General features: G+C 38.8%; 1 pseudogene across 1 annotated transcript; it reads right to left on the reverse strand.

Annotated features, from left to right (window-relative positions):
• Nucleotides 1–493: 493 nt before the first annotated feature.
• Nucleotides 494–11,736, reverse strand: LOC148731137 (uncharacterized protein C12orf56 homolog; annotated as a pseudogene). Its single transcript, XR_016001979.1, has 10 exons — nt 10,880–11,736; nt 9,474–9,545; nt 7,764–7,902; nt 6,782–6,888; nt 5,369–5,458; nt 4,884–5,031; nt 4,286–4,360; nt 3,703–3,780; nt 2,172–2,350; nt 494–1,018 (listed from the first exon to the last, which is right to left on the reverse strand). The product of XR_016001979.1 is annotated as an uncharacterized protein C12orf56 homolog (transcript).
• Nucleotides 11,737–17,213: the final 5,477 nt, after the last annotated feature.

A 17,213-nucleotide genomic window follows, 5' to 3' on the forward strand; every position in this document is an offset into this window, starting at 1 on the left:
CCAGTGTTTGAATTCTGAAAATTGGACGCTTTTACGGCACAAAACAGTAATACACTGAAAATTGATTGTAAATGCAAATTAACTCACCTAAGACAAATAAATTGATAAAGAAAATCATCTTGATCCTGTTTGATGTTCAAAGGAACTCCGCTCAGACTGTTTTGTAATGCAATAACACTTTCAGTCTACTTTCTCGTCAATTAGTTGACCAGACGAAATCATGATTACCCTCTTCCACACTCTACACCACACAGACAAACGAGACAGCGAATCTGCTTCGACATCTTTTACCAGGAAACGAATAACTTATGAGAGGTCAAGGAAAGCTTCCCGGGCGGGAGGGAGTGTAAAAAAAATCCAACTAACTATGAATAGGACAGATGAATTCGAACCCCGCAAGGTTGTCTTGAAGGGGGGGGGGGGGTTATAGCAATGTAAACTTAGCTCTTCGTTGTGGAAAAGAACTTATTAAGGAAAACAACCACAGCAACTGTAAGTCTGTTCAAAATTGCTGACTTTTGTTCCTTTTTTGCCTAGTTGGGGTATCTCGAAGAAATCTCATTTGTTTCAAGCTCAACTCTGCGGACTATTCATGCAGAGGAGAGAATTCAAAACGACTAAAATGCTACCTACAGAATCCTCAATTGTTTTTTAAGTTTCACGGCCCGTTATGACTGACGGGGAAGTTTGGGATAAAGGAGCAAGGTCGAGCAGGATTTTGAAAAACGTTCGGCAAAAAAATCCAAGAGTTCAACAGTCTTTAATTAAAAAATTGTTTTAAGAATGACTTATTTTAAATAAAATGACCTCTTGAACTGCTGTTAGTGGGAAAGACAATTCAATATGATACCTGGACACTAGATTTGATAAAGGGAACGAGAAATGTTTCTATCGTCATCAAAGTGATGGCTCTTTTAACACAAAATCCGTGACTTTCAAAAGTAGTTCTATTATGGGACTTGTCAGGGGAAACTTGGTGGAGAGTTTCTTCTTTACCACTGGCTTTCTGATGTAATATCTGCAACATTTATGAGACAACAAAAAATATTGATGGCAATGATTCAACAGAAATTTAAAGGTTCACCCGTTTAATTTGCCCTGTCATTTCTTCTGCCCCTCATCATTTACTGTACGACAGTAGTTCATCATTTATGCTTGTTGGCGTTACAGAACAAATCTACTTGAACTAATTTTTTGTTTTGTTCTGTTTTTTTTTTTATTTATTTATTTTTTTATTTCTAGTTTTAATTTTCATCTACTCTTTTTAAGGTTGTTTTTTTCAACCAATGACAATTAAGTAAGTTTTGATTACTCCCACTCCGATGGGTCCCCTCTTATAAACCCCTCAATAATTCCACTCCCCTCGTCTGCAAGCCTTTGAAATTAATGAACCTTCCAGGGTATCTTAAAACGCTTACTATAAGCTATCAAATATTACAACTGCAAGAACAATTGCGGGAAAAATGGCATAAAAGAAACGCTCGCCATTCATTCTCAATACTACAAAAAAGCCTTGTCAACAATAATGGCCAAACAAAACTTGCTAGATCAGAAATTGAACACGATGGCGCGCTATAAAAGGTAGTCTTCCCTTGGAAGAAGGGAAGACCTAGGCTCATTTGTCACTCACCATTGACGTGTGCGGGTCGAATTGAAATGCTGGTAGACGAACAAAAAGAGCTAATGAGATATCTATTGTTTACTTCCACCAGCATGGTGGCATGAAGTAATGTGCGAACCACCTACTTCGATCTCAAATTTACCGCCACAAATAAAGACAGTTTCCATTGGAGAAAGGAAATACAAATCTCAAAAATTCTTGTATTGTGATGAAGACATAAAACAATTTTGAGGAATGTGCCCGCTGTTCACTGCTTTGGAGTACCTGTAGCTCAAGCTGACTTGCCTCTAAGAGTTCTACATCACACGACGGTTGATTGACAAATGGTCCAGTGGAACCTAAGGCTCCATTTATAGCGCGCCCTCGTGTTTAAAAGCAAAATCAACTGCACTATTGACTACGAACAGTCCCAGCTTTTTCGGCGAAGTCCGTGGCGCGATTGTCTAAAAAAAAAAAACATCCACTCGGGTCTCCATTCATTTTTTTTCCCCTAGTGCCACGTACTTCACCGAAAATGGCGGACTGCTCATAGTCTACTGCACTATCATACCTAAATTCTTCTGCGTATCCAACTCGGATTTGATTCTCAACCACTGCACCATATTCCAGAAAATTCTTGAGCACGTAAAGTTGTCGGTAAAGAAGAACAGCTTCGACAGGAGACAGATATCCGCCAGAAGATAATACTAATAACGTTAAACGTTCCATGATCCTCAGCACGAAACATTTCTGAAAAATGAACGAAAAATATTAACATTTGATTGCGATACACTTTTGTTGTCGTCAGACACAGATTGACCACATGATTAAAGTTTGAATTAATAAGCGCTACATGTCAATCACCGCCGTAAAGAAGGAAAACTGTTTTTTTGCACGGTCCGAATAGAGCGGATGGGAGTTTAGGAAAGATGCCTTTCGCCATCTTGAAACGAATTGCAATTACTTAAACTTTAAAATCTCAGTGTTTCTATAATGCTTGGAATAAGCAATCTTCTCTGAATGTTTGTTTCTATTTTGCCTCAACCCTTTGACTGCCATGAGTGACCAAGGCAGAATTTCTCCTTACCATATCATTACAACATCAAGTAGACAAGTGATGAGAATGAAGAAAAAATAGGTCCGCAATGCGTACATGTGTGGCTTACGAAATTGAGCTGCTTTTTAGTGTCTGGTGTCATAATGAGTTTCTTCTAGAAGAGCTAATATTTGATTAAGGCTGGATAGTTTTTAATATTGTTCCTGATCATCAATAAAACAAGATGACTAGCATACAGTAGTACTGAAACGTTCACTTTCAAGTTCAGAGTTAATGACCAAACTTTTTTATGGAGGTCTCATTTTCACAACAAAGGTTGCACCGGTAACATGAGGATTTTAGGAACTAAAAAAAAACGTCCGCATCCTCTCCCATAGTGGCCTGAAAAATTCAGTCATGAATTTGTTTACGTAACAAAGTAAAATTGAGTTCTGAGGTTTGTAGGTTAATTGTCTTTTCCAAGTTAAGTTTATTTTGGTCAGCTACTGAGTGTATCAATCAGCCCAACCTACTTCGTATAAATCTGATTGGTTTCTAGTGTGATCTATTGATGCTTAGCCTAGTTTACATTTGTACTTGAGTTTTGCACTAGTGATACATGAAAAAGGCACCTAACTGTTTTCAACCAGTCAAGAGTGTAATTTTTCATGTATATCAGTATTGCGATGAATTAACCAAGACAAAACAAGTAACTGAAAAGGAGTTGTAGTCTACCAAATAGACTACCAAACAGAAATCTTGGATCATGACATAGTGCAGTTTACACTTTGTGTAAGCCACACAAAAAAACTAATTAGTTGATCCAATACCAAATTCTCAGATCAAACATCATAAGAATTGTTTGGCTGACAGTAATGAGAATTACTAATGAGATCAGGGAGTGAAAAGGTTAAGGAAGGTTGGTCTGTGAATTGGAAATTTTGAGCTCATATAAATCGAATTTAAACAGAATTACCTATAACACCGTCATATGAACCCCTCAAATGTACAAGCAACTTTTGAAAGAGCTAGCGAGATACTTAATGTCCTTAAGTGAAATACTCACTGTTTGTTCTTGGGCTTCGACAATCTTTATGAGCCAAAAAATGTTTAGAACATTGTCTTCTACTGAAAAGCAGTTGGCCTGAAATAACAAGAAACTTAATCTCATAAAGTTATCATAAATTCAGTCCAGTCACTCTAGCCATTGTTCACTGTAGTAAGAATGTAAGGATGAGTTACAAGGTCAACCCTGCATCAGAGTTAACAATGAGTGACTAGCATCTGATTTCTCCTTACGATGTCATCCCTGAGTCATATATTACAGTCCCAAGAATGTAAGAAATGATCACCAACTAAAGAAACTCTTGACTGTTTAACAAATTCTCCTTGTTGTGAGCTTAGGAAACGTGTAAAGAAACAGAAATCCTAATGAACGACACTGCCCTTAACATCCATATTTATATTCTCCATTTCTCTATACATCTCCTGTGATACCGGCAAGGAGAACTTGTTTGACAATCAGGAAGTCCTTTTGATAGCGATCATTTCTTTCATTCTCATCACCTAAATGTTCAATTTAGGGGAGGTAGTTTCAGGAGCAATGAGATGTTAGTCACCCTTAGGAGTTAATGGTTTTCAAACCTAACCTGATGCACAGCACACATCAGTTCAAACAGAAGCGAAGTAGCATTGTCCAGAACTTCTCTCAACAGTTTATCAGTCTGAAAAGAAACAGAAAGTACATATAGTGATAACAGCAGATGTCTCATTACATTTTTTAGTACCAAGGCATCCTCACGAGAATTACTATGCGAGAAATTATTTCGAGAGTTGGATTCCTTTAAGTCCCAAGCAAAGGTAAGCAGAGAATGATACTTAAGTATCCTGGCGCTGATGTGGAGGTCCTGCCTTCTAATGAGAACCCAGGAGGAGTCCACAAACAAAAAATCACCATGAAGTGAACCCAGAGGATATAAAGGGAGGACTGCACAAAAAGTCCCCAGGTTTTTGATAAAGAGCATCTACAACACATTATGTTTTATTTTTTTTCGTTAACACTTCATCACCCAAAATTTCAGGAGTCACTATAGGGTGGGGCCTGAGCCCGAGTTGGTTTGGCCATGCACAGTTTAGTAGACTTACAACTCGTTAGTTGTGTCCTTGCTTATTTTGTTTGTGATACAACCAGGACGGGCTGTAGCAACTGTGTACCCTTGTAGATGTATTTGAAAACAATAACCCTACCTCTTGTTCCCTATCTCCCACTGTAAACATGTTCTTGTCAGCTCCTGACAACAACAGTTGAGCTACTGGAGAGATACCAACTGGTTGCTGTGATGTGGTTAAAGGATGAAGAACAATGCATTTGAGAAGATCCTTGATAGCTTGTCCTCTGTAAAAAGAAAGCACTTCAACTGAGCCAGTGTCTAGATAATTAACAGAGTGACTTGTGTACAAATAACACTTTAACTAGCCTGCTTGCAGGCAGTAGTTTGTGTTTTCAAGTGTGAGATTCAGCTCGGCGAGTATTCAGCCCAGGTTCAAGCCCTGCATGGCCAGGAACATTGTGTTGTTCTTAGGCAAGACACTTTACTCTAATCGCTTCATGCTACGGAAACTGGAGTTAAGCGCCTACCTGAAGGGGCCTCGGAATCCTCCAGCAATATGATAAAGGTTGTTGTAAAGTAGTTACTTACAATAATTAAGATGCCTCAGCATCACCAACTTACTTGTGTGCTTTTATGACCATCAATCGTGTGGATAGAATGTCTGTCTCATGAAACAGACATACTAATGTCTCAAACAACACCACAACCAAGCTGCAAATGATTAAAAGAAAAATTTCAACCAAACCTGAAAGTACAAAGTTCCAGAGGGGGATTAGCGGGATTTCCGAAGATCGAAAGAAAGTACCGCACAAAATTTACGTCCAATTGGTAGCAAATAATTGTACCAGGATAAGTGCTATGTGAAATGACCATATTTTTTTGGAAAGAAACTACTTGTAAGTATGACTGACAGCAAGATTGATAAAACAGCTGCTGAGGGCCCGAAATAATTTCCAAAGAAATAAAACTCACTTTGAACTCTCTTACATCTTATGGTCTCATTCGCTGTCTTCTTCATTTTCTCGCTGTCTCAACCATACAGACTAGACTAGACACCCTATATCCCCCCTTAAGTTGGAAAAAGGGGTCCACTGGGCCCTCTTTGACCAATTTCTTGGAATAAAAACCCTCAGTGCAAAGCGCATTTAATTTGCAAAAAAAGAAAAAAATTCAACCGCTAATAGAACTGAGTTACAGGAGAGCAAATATTTTCTGTTCCGCACGACCCAACTCAGCATTACGCATTTTATCAACATGATTGTCGCTCTATTTCTATCTTCAGGGTTTGTACACTTTTTCAGGCCAAAGATTCAAGGACTTTTCAAGGAGTCTCTAGCACCGTACTTAGACATTTCAAGGACTTTTTGTAATGACAATTTTACCTCAAAACCAAGAAATATGAAAAATGTTTCTGTTAACAACTATGTTTTGGGTTTACCGATGGTGCAAAACAAAAGCAGATATATTTCAATGTTGTTCAATAAAAAATCAAGGACTTTCAAGGACCCTAAACAAAACTGAAGTACTTTCAAAGCCTTGAAATCGGCCTCCTGAAACTCTAGGGTTTTCAAGGGTGTTTCAAGACACGCACGAACCCTGTATCTTTCTAGTTTTAGTTGCTGCTCGCTTTTCCAACCCCTGCTCGCATAATCTCATGCAGCCCTCATAGGGATATTTTCATTTGCCGCAACCAGTTTCCCCAGGCTTATTGGATTCAATATGCACTACCCTCATATCCTACACTGCACCTTTCAAAAGTTTTAAGTCAAACTATAAGTAGCATCTTTTGTGCTCTTCGCAAGGTTCCTTTGTTGAGTTCATCACCTTCTTAGTATCATTGACAAACGAAAGCCAGCCATTTTGAAATGTAACACACCTGTTTAGTATAATTGTCACGTGCGAGGTGATTATAGCGAGATAGATTACAATCCCTGACTAATCAAAGTGCAAAAATCTCTTTCATCATCAGCGTAATTATTCTAATTTTCAAAATGTTGCACAGAGCAACATGGGTGATATGAAAATAACACTTACTCAAGCTTATCCTCTCTATTGCTTCCTTTCTTTTGCGATGATTGGCTGTGGGATTGAGGCATGTATTGCTGTAGTTGACCCACCATGAACACAAAGAGATCTGCTGACTTAATTTGACATGCATTCAATAATTGAAGCAAAGGATCCAGATAGGAAACCATAAAACATGTAGTGTAAGGGGGTCACTATGGTGCGAAACCAATCAGAGAAGAGGATTATGTTCCACCGTCACCATACTGGATGCTATTCCAGCCATATAATGGGTTAGTTTGCACCACATGTTACAAAATACTCTTCTCTAATGGTCAGGCAGCACAGTGCCCCCTTATACTGTCAACTGAAAGCAAAGTCATAATTTAAAACACTGGCCTGTAATTCAGACTACCTTTGTTGAAAAACGATTGTGTTACTGTTGCGTGACATCCGGTCAGGCTGTGCCGAGTTGTAATTTAAAAACATTGGCCTGTCACTCAGACTACCTTCAATGTCCACTTTATTGTTTACAGTCTGGTGCGTAAACATTCAAGGAAGTGCGATTGCAATGAACAAATTGGGAAGCATATTAGTGAGTACTCCCTAAATGGTACAAGTGCCTCAATGCCTTCTACGAGTAACATTCTCCTTTCTGTCTGATTTATCAAAAGCTCAGATCAAGCAAATCTACTGAGCACTACTGCTACTGCTCGTTATTCGATAAATTTGCACAGTGATGCGACATGTGTATGTGTAGCATGATAGCTTTTTTCACTGACGTGTAAATTCTCCATTGTCGCTTTACTCCTTTTTCAAGCCAAAAAGTTCTTTGTTTTACACAACAATGTAACACATAGGAAACTTATAGCTCTGAACAACAAAGTCGGGCATTGGTTTTTGTCCATGCTAGCAGAAAAAAAATCGTATGTGCATGTCTGACTACCGTGCATCTGAGCATATGAAATGTGTCTGTGTTGTTAACTTACATCTGAGTGGTAGTGTACCGTACCTTCCAAAAGTATTTTTTTTAAGTTAAAACTCTTCTCTGCGGCAGTAAAAAGCTCCTGGATGAGAAAGATGTCTTTTCCATGATATGCGATTGAAGGATTTCTGTGTTCAGCTGATTAAACAAGTGCAATAGCTGTGAACTGAAAAAGAATATGATAATAACATATAGGACTCAAATCTAACTAATATTATTCAGTAGCCATGAGCCCTCAATTTATAATTTTTCTTTTGCTGTGGGCTGTTTGCTCCACATAAGCCGGGTTCTCTTAAAACTGGACAATGACCTGAGGTTAGGCAATACAGCTGCAAATTGTATTAGTAATAAAAATGCACCTGTTTTAAATATTAGCAAAGTGTTTCCTGAGGAGATTTTTTACATGTACTTAACCCATTGACACTTACGTGTAACACGTGCGCACGAAAAGTCAAAATTTTGGAGAAACCAAGAAGGCAAACACAATGCGCAGTAAATTTTTAAAAATCAGCTTTTCCAAAAAACAAGCTCCAGTGAAAGAGGGCTAATTAAAGAACTTATTTCCGGCGAAAAAAGCGATAGATGCATATTACGTTTTAACTCAAAAATGAAGATGAAAGATAAAAATCGCTAAATATTTTCGCATGTGTGAAAATGGGCATGTGGATCATATTTCAAAAGGGAATATGCAAATTCGTCTGTGAGTGAAGAGATCTCAAGTTCCATGATGGAATCTATCAATAGGAAGCAAGACTAAAATGGCCAAGAAATATTTAGGGACGTCAGATTTATTCAAAACAGTTTTTGATTTGCTGTTATAAGCGAAAAACGTACGAATTTCTTACGAGTACCCATGCACGCGGTAAAATTCATCATGCTTAGATCGTTGTTTACTTGCCTTCATGGCCAGAAATTGCGCAGCGTTATGTTGCAAATTCTGAAAAAACTTCGATTTGAGGGAAAATCTTCTATTAAATTATACTTTTTGAACACATTGTTACTCGAACATAATATTTACCGGGCCATCGAGTCGTCAAATTGTCGCCAGGCCCTGCTTGAAGTCCGAAAGTTCGGTTGTCACTTTACGTCCATAATTCGCATCGCCTTAGAGAATCGTAGTGTCGTTGACTTGAGAGCTTATTCTGTCACTTTTAAGACCTGGATATCCATTCTACTCCAAGCAGAGTATTCTATAACATTGTTACTTTACATTCTGAATTCCACAAGGTCTAACTCGATTGCAAATGAACGAAAAATCCGACCTGAAAATTTTGACGTTCGGCCGCGTGGACGCCATATTTTCAAATTTGATCATTTAGTGAAGACGCATAGAGTAATGCCCCTCTAGTACCCCCTAAGGTCGAAAAAATATATGCGCAAACAACGGATTCTGATTGGCTTATTGATCTCCAAACTATAGAGGAAGTTTGGGGACAAAACTCCCCTTAGTATGGGAGGTAGGGGGGAAAGCGTTCTCGCGCGAGGCGATCGCGAGGTTCGGGCGGTTCAGGTGTCAATGTGTTTTTAAATGAAAAAGAGAACAGAATTGTACATGGAAAAAAAAAAAGACAGAACTCAAACAACAAATACATGTAAATAGATAAATCAGTATCAGTGGCATAAAAGGAAAATCAACAATCAACTAGTGGTTTGACCAAGTTGCATTTATTTGAGAGACCTTTTGTCCCCAACTTTTGAATTTCAGCGTGTTATTAAATAAATGTGTGTAATACTTACTTGTCAACTTTGTTTGATCCGGTGGGTGAAGTTGGTGTGGAACTCCTTCGACCGTGATGGAGTGTAGATTTTTGATGAGAGAGGCAATAAAAATTTATAATCAATTAATCCTAAAAAATAATTATTTGCATTACAAGTGTACAACACAGGTATCATGTGCAAGAGATCTCTTTCTGTGGACCTAAGTTTTGACAACAAGATTCACATGTCCTGTCTGCTCATCAGTTGAAGCTAGTAAAAACAGTGCTGGTTAAGCCAACCAAAACACCTGACTAGTGTAACACCTTTACATGGCTAGTTTTTAATTACCCCATTTTATCAAAATCCCTAGTTGAAAATCCTTCAATTACTGAGACTCTTGAAGAAAATTCAGGGCTCAACATCAACGGTAGCTAACTAGCCACAGACTAGTAGAAATTCAGTTTTGGCTAGTGGTGTTTGATTTCCACTTGCCAGTTTGGCTAGTAAAGAAACTGAAACAGTTGTAACATCTAAGTTGTCACTTGGCTAATAAGTTGAAAAGTTAATGTTGATCCCCGAAATATGTTCAGCAGAAATTTGTTTCCCAGTTTTTAAGAAGAATGGAAAAGAAACTGTTAAAAAAGAAGCTTTACATGTGTACATCAAGTTCATTTTCAAAATGTGCAGAAAGGTTAATGCACTGTAATTTTTCTAACGCCAGCAGTGTACACATGGGAAATTTAATCTGATTAGTTCCCAGTCTTGCACATAATCTGACAGAACAACATGGCTCCACAATAACCTGGTGGCCCCTTATATCTTTATAGCTCTAAGTTTCAAACTTATTGTAAGCCCTTGAGACATGAGGGTTAGTTTATTATGACTACATAATGTACAGCGTGTAGCTCTTTCATGTGAAGAAGTCCAAACTGCCATGAATTGAACTGGCTGCTCATAATGGCATTTTCTGTGCTGAAGCCTGTTTTCCATATGTACATGTACATGTAGGGAAAAGCCCCTATGATTCCCAGTTTCACTGTTTCCTAACTGTCACAAAGTTTTCAGACAAATATTTATAGAGGTTGTAGAAACTGGATGCTCCGCCGACACATCCCACAATTCTGTGATGATCAACAATAACTTGCTACATGTATATTTGGAAACTTCAGTTTTCACTGTTAAAGAATTCAACAGTAATTTTGGCTCACTACCAGTCCTTCAGTTGCTTAGCAAATCAGTACCCTTGCATCACAGATATCTTTGAATTTACCAAAATGTTCGCAAAATCTGGGACGACTGCGAAAACAAAATTGCCAATCACCATTGATTTTCCCATTCTTTCATCTAAAGAGTTAAATTTCAGTAAATAGAGCATGTACAACTTTGTTAACACACATGATGCACACCCAAACAGCTTACTAAAAAGGAAAAAAAAAGAACTTACCAAAATGCAATTGTTCCAGGTGCTTTTAAGATGCATATACATCGGTGATTTTTCTGAAAGGATGTATAAGTCCATTTCCATCAATTTGCATTTCTTGTTAACAGAATCATTACCTCCATCATCAGAATTATAGTCCAACTCTTCCCCACTGTCTACAAAGCCATTACTGTCACTTCCGTAACGACTCCTCCCATGTGGACCACTAGCGGAATCCACTGACTTTTGTCTGTTAAAACTAGTTGATGAATGCTGGTAAGAAATTTCAAGTTCACTACTGCTAGAGCTACAATTTAATTCATCATAGTCATTGTTAGTTTTCATCTACTGTGAAGCCAATGGTTTCTTTGTTCTTTGCTTAGCAACACTTCTCGATTTCAGTCTTGCACTTGAACTAGACCGCACGATCATTGATTCATGACCAGGAAAAGGTGGCGGAAGGGGTCGCCTGCCCCGAGGAGATGTAGAAACAGCTCCAATATTACTAGCTGACCCTGAATACACTTTGCTCCTGCGTTCATGCATCAGATGTCGGAGATCAGGGTCTGAGGCACTTCAATGAAGACTGGTTATCTGTACTGAGAGATGCTGCGTCGTGACTGGCTGGCTTTCTACACGTCCCATAGATGTTTCAGATTTAAGGTTACCTCCCACTTGGGGTGCTGTATCCACTCTTGAAACTGGAGAAGTACTGAGAATGGAAGATGATTGGAGAGCTAACTTCAATGCTGAATTGTTTTCACTGGGTGGAATGGCTATAGCATGGCTTGATGCCATTTGCTTAAAAATCTTTTTGTAAACTATCAGAATGTGCTGGTTTTTGGTCTTCAAATCATCCCCAAGAAATTCTGCAACATCAAAAATATAGAAGAAAAATTATCATGTATTAAAGAGTAATCATTTAATTCTTTTAAAATAGCCTGTGTTCTGATCAACAATTTCAAGGATTCTTTTATTTAGAATAGTCCATCATTACTCCCAATTATTCAAAGATATTGTTTTTACTTTCTCTTGGGATTTACAATCATCTTGACAGATTAAATAAATAAAAAAAATTCCAAAGCTGGATTTGCCAGTAGGAAATACAAAGTGTATCACAGGTTACTCAGATACAGGAAATGCCAAAAGAAAATCAGTGTAAGCACTGAAGTTGGATTCTTCAAGGGCTGGATACCAGAACATTAATTCTTATGGATTATTTCACTTTACAGATATCAATTTTCCAATTAAAAATGGTTATAAAAACAAGTTTCTGTCAGAATCAAACATCTTGGGAAATGAAAATTTTCAACTCCTCTTCAAACCTTGCACGCAGTTAGGCACTCAGGGGGAATGCACAAAAAATAATGCTCTTTTTAAAGATTGCAGCACTCTTGTTGCCACGGTAACAACGGCTGCTTGTTTGAGGCCTGGGACCTCATTCCCATGCAAAAACATTTGAAAAAAGAGTAAAGTGTCATTTCTGTATCTCAAGCTAAATAAAACATTACAGATTGGTACTTCTACCGTATATAGCGACATCCTTTATCTTGACTTTGATACATTCAATTTTCCCAGAGAGTGAATGTGAACACACCAATAGATTATTTATCTCGGCACAGTTTCGGTCATTTTTTTTGGTCTCAGACAAACGAAGCGTGCAAGGCTTGGAAAGAATATTATGTTATGAGCAATATCCCGAAGAGATATCTCACCTCTGGTTGTCATATTTTAAAAAAATTGATCAGCCTTTGTGGAGGGCTGTTTGTCGTAACTACAAACACATCGTTTTCAAATTGTGTGCATACCATCCAGATTCCGAGTGCTGCAACTTTTTTCACGGGAATTTGAGCAATCTGACATCCTCTGAAGATACACTGGCTGATCTACACGGAACTATCCCATCACCAGTCATTATTTTGTCATAAACGTGTACGTTATCACGATGGCGTGACACTGTATTTCTCCATGAACTTTCCCTCGGTCGCTCCCAAGAAGACGAGAAATGGACATTTTTCGATATTTCATCAGATCTCCGCGCATTCTGAAATAAAATAAAACCAAAAAACATAAAGAGAAGAGGAAGGCTTTGGTTGAATGCGACAGAGCTGAATAATAAAATTGCTCATGTCAGAGGGTATGCGGTTAACAACGCGGGCGCAAGTGTCCTTGGTCAAAAATTTAGCGAACCGGAAATTAGTAAAGGCTGACTTTTAAAACCGAGGAACTCTGTTTTCGTCGAAGGCATTTTCCTATTTCCAGAGGTTTTAAGGAGAAAATTGATTTTCGAAAATTTTTAGGGGGTGTACCAAGTTTTGGAGGTTGTTCCGTAAAAGAAAAGCGGCAAGGAAAATGACGCCTCAAAGCGGAGGATGCTCTTGTCTTGTAGTAGCTGTATTAAATCCTCTCCCTGGAGCAGATATCAACATCCGTGAGCATTTGTTTAACTCTCTGGCCCGGGCTGAATATATTTACCCGAACTGTGCGGTTATTTTAGCCAGCGATTTTAACCGCCTCGATGTCACGCGGCTTATTAGGCATTTTCATCTTGGGAACGTGTCCAAGTGAGATCCAAGCAATATCAAAATTTGAGTCTACATGGTAGCCTCCAGAATTTGATACTATTTTGTGTACATACTGGTATTAGTCTCAGCCAGGAGCCCCTCAGTTGTCTTAGCTAACCGCCTCCCGGTTAGCTCAATGGATAGAGCGCTGGACTGCTGTGCGGGAGGTCGAGGGAGTTCAAGCCCCGGCCGGACCAACACTCAAGGTCTTAAAATAATAGAGAAGAATATGCTACCTTTCTAAAGTTGAAGAAATGGTTAGATATTCTAGTCTTCTCCGATAGGGACGAATAAGTGGAGGTCCCGTCTCCTACAGGGTTAGGGGTAAGAGACGTTAATTTCCCCACGCACGAGATTACTGTGTGATGGATGTTCTCCCCTGGAGTGGGATGAGTGGGATTTATTGGGTGGACTACTCGCATGGTTCGTATTGTTCCGTTGTAATCCTACCCTACTGCGGGAATGCAGTGAAAATGGTTAGAAAAAAAAAAGTTAAAAACCTGCCAAATATTTTTCCAACGTCCGAACAGTTCATGAGATACAGTGGCTCGAGTGAGAGGACACAATTTTAGTAGAATCGCATCATTGAATAAAATCTCGCATTCTGATTGGCTAACGAAGCGAGGTATTAAGCGTGGAATTGCGAGTTGAAAACGAAGCTAAGTGAAATTGTTTCGCATCTACGTCACTAAGCACAATAACTGTCCTCAAAATGTTACAAAGTTTGGTTTCTAAGTCAATTTAAAATGTTTTCAAAGCCATTGTCAATTTCTATTAAGAGCAAAAACAAAAAAAAGCGTTTTCAAAGTGAGCCTGAGGTTCTTATTTGTTCGGAACGGAACTTCAAATTCTTGGAGAGGCATGAAAAACCTCTTTCGCTCGAGACAACCCGAAAGCGAGAAAATCCTGTGAAAACGGAAAAAACAATCTTCGAGCTCATAGGTCACACCAACCCGGGTTCAATATCCATCTGCAGCCATAATCTTTTAGAAAAACAACAAAGGATGTCAAGCAGGTTTGTTGGGTTTTCAGTCGTACTACTACGACTGTCACAGCTACGCCAGCGACGGTCCACGCACTAAAGGCTTTGCGAGAAATTTATGTCAACAGCCTTGCACTTCCATCAGTAGTTGGCAATAACACAACATCTATGAATAACGGCATTGCTGATCTAGCAGTAAGAGTTCTAGGTGGATTGTTTACCAATGTATCGTTCAACAACTCTCCAGTGAATATCTCCATCAACTATTGAACTTTCAGTCGAATGCTCATCCCAGCGATTCAGCTAATAGCAGTCGCCTGTAGTGAATTTCTACAAATAAAAAGATTAAAGTTTTTGGACTTTTCATGAAACACTTCTTTGTTTTTAAAGGAATAAAAAAATTGATCAATACACGTAATTGCACTTCAAGGCACTTACCTTATATTAATCGCTGTGTCTCTATGTCCGGCAGCCGGACAGTGTTTTCAAAATACTCCTTGTGCGGCAGTCAATTTCTTTTTTAATTTTCTGTTAATAATAACAAAGCCTTCTTTATATGGCTGAAAACTTCACTATTTTCACCGTGAGTTTTTATGAGCTCGGCATCCGGTATGCCGGTATTCATAACTTTGAAGCTCGCCGCGAGCTTCCGGAAAGGAGATGGAAAATACTCCGTGTCCGGCAGTCGAATATTTTCCCGAATATTAAGTCATTACACTCAATATATTCGAACTATACCATCCTAGACGGTGTTATTGTTGTTTACATGGCTAAAGAGCACGATTACCAGGTTTAAAACTGCCGTGAATTGTAGTGTTTTCCACGAGCTTCCAGACACGAAATCGTAAATACTCCATGTCCGGCAGTAAAATATTTCCCGAATATTAAGTGGTTCTACTTAGTATATTCGAGCTATAACAGTTGACAGTTACTCGAGTTTCACGCACAACGCGATGAGCTTATGTTTCTGTTTCACTCTACCGGTATTTGTATCAACACATGTTTATGTTAATGTATGTATCTATTTTCAGGGAAGTACGTAGCCTGGGAGGGTGGTTTGCGAGCGCCAGAGTGCGGGGGTATGCCCCCCTGAAAATTTCGAAGAATCATGTTTTAGTCCGCATTCCTTGTATTTTGAGGTCTCATTACATGATATGTTTTCTGATAGTTCCTCTTTTTTAACACTTACTCCCCCCTAACCCTAACTCTTTGTGGCCAGTCCGTACTGCGCACTCTCGAGAATTGTTTGTTTGTTTGTTTTGTTTCATGTAAGACATCAAGATTGGAGCTGCACCATTTTATGTACACGAGACTGCTGGAACCCCCCTTCCCTCCCCCACGGGCCACAAAGGGTTAGGGTTAGGGGGGAGTTAAAAAAGAGGAACTATTAGAAAACATATGATGTAATGAGACCTCAGAATGCAAGGAATGCGGACTAAAACATGATTCTTCGAAATTTTTAGGGGGGCATACCCCCGCACCCTGGCGCTCGCAAACCACCCTCCCGGGCTGCGTACTTCTCTGAAAATAGATACATACATTAACATAAACATGTGTTGATACAAATACAGGTAGAGTGAAACAGAAACATAAGCTCATCGCGTTGTGCGTGAAACTCGAGTAACTGTCAACTGTCAACTGTTATAGCTCGAATATACTAAGTAGAACCACTTAATATTCGGGAAATATTTCACTGCCGGACATGAAGTATTTACGATTTCGTGTCCGGAAGCTCGGGGAAAACGCTACAATTCACGGCAGTTTGAAAACTGGTAATCGTACTCTTTAGCCATGTAAACAACAATAACACCGCCTAGGATGGTATAGTTCGTAATGACTTAATATTCGGGAAAACATTCCACTGCCGGACACGGAGTATTTTCAATTCCTGTCGGGAAGCTCGCGGCGAGCTTTAAAGTTATGAATACCGTCATACCGGATGCCGAGCTCACAAAAACTCACACAACCGTGGAAATAGTGAAGTTTTTAGCCATATAAAGAAGGATTTGTTATTATTAACAGAAAATTCAAAAGAAATTGACTGCCGGACACGGAGTATTTTGAAAACACTTTCCGGCTTCCAGACAAAGAGACACAGCGTTTATTAATCGGGATGTTATTGCACGTGAAATTAGTGATTTCGATTGCACAGTTCATTTCTCTCAGTTTCCCGCCAAAGAGGTAAAAGGTGTAAATTATTTTCCTTCTCGAGCAAATTATTTGGAGTTTTGAAAAAAGATGTTAACGATAAACGGCTTGTAAATCCAGTGAAATACCACTATACGTGTGAAGCTTGTTTAAAAAGTTTGAAAACTAATCTAAATTCAAGCACGTGGTACAAATAAAATTGTCCATGGTTCAAACGTGTACAACTAACCTTGATTTCTATTCGCTAACATGATGACACTTCTGACAGTTGACTTTGAAATGGCTTTCTAGAGCGCGCGCTCGGGATAAAAACAATAATATTGCCGATTTAACTTGTTGTTTTCTTATTTTCATTCAGTTATGCGATTCAAGGAAAATTCATTACCCGACTCGTGAATTCCGCGTTAAACTGCACTTGAAAACCGATATCGCGATTCGTGCGATATCGGTTTTCGCGTGCAACTTAACGCGGAATTCCCTCGTCAGGTAGTGAATTTTCCTATAACATTGGGGTAAGTTCGTCCATGAAGTTTAAAATTTGCTCAGAGACTATTGGGTCCTGATATAATTAAGAATCTTTGCCAATTTCAAATGAATAGTATACTCATTGCAGTCAACTAAATTTGAAGAGGATACGATAACTATGTTCGAAAATATTAATGTTT

Source organism: Stylophora pistillata, chromosome 5 (assembly GCF_964205215.1).
Source record: "Stylophora pistillata chromosome 5, jaStyPist1.2, whole genome shotgun sequence".
Taxonomy (NCBI): Eukaryota; Metazoa; Cnidaria; class Anthozoa; order Scleractinia; family Pocilloporidae; genus Stylophora; species Stylophora pistillata.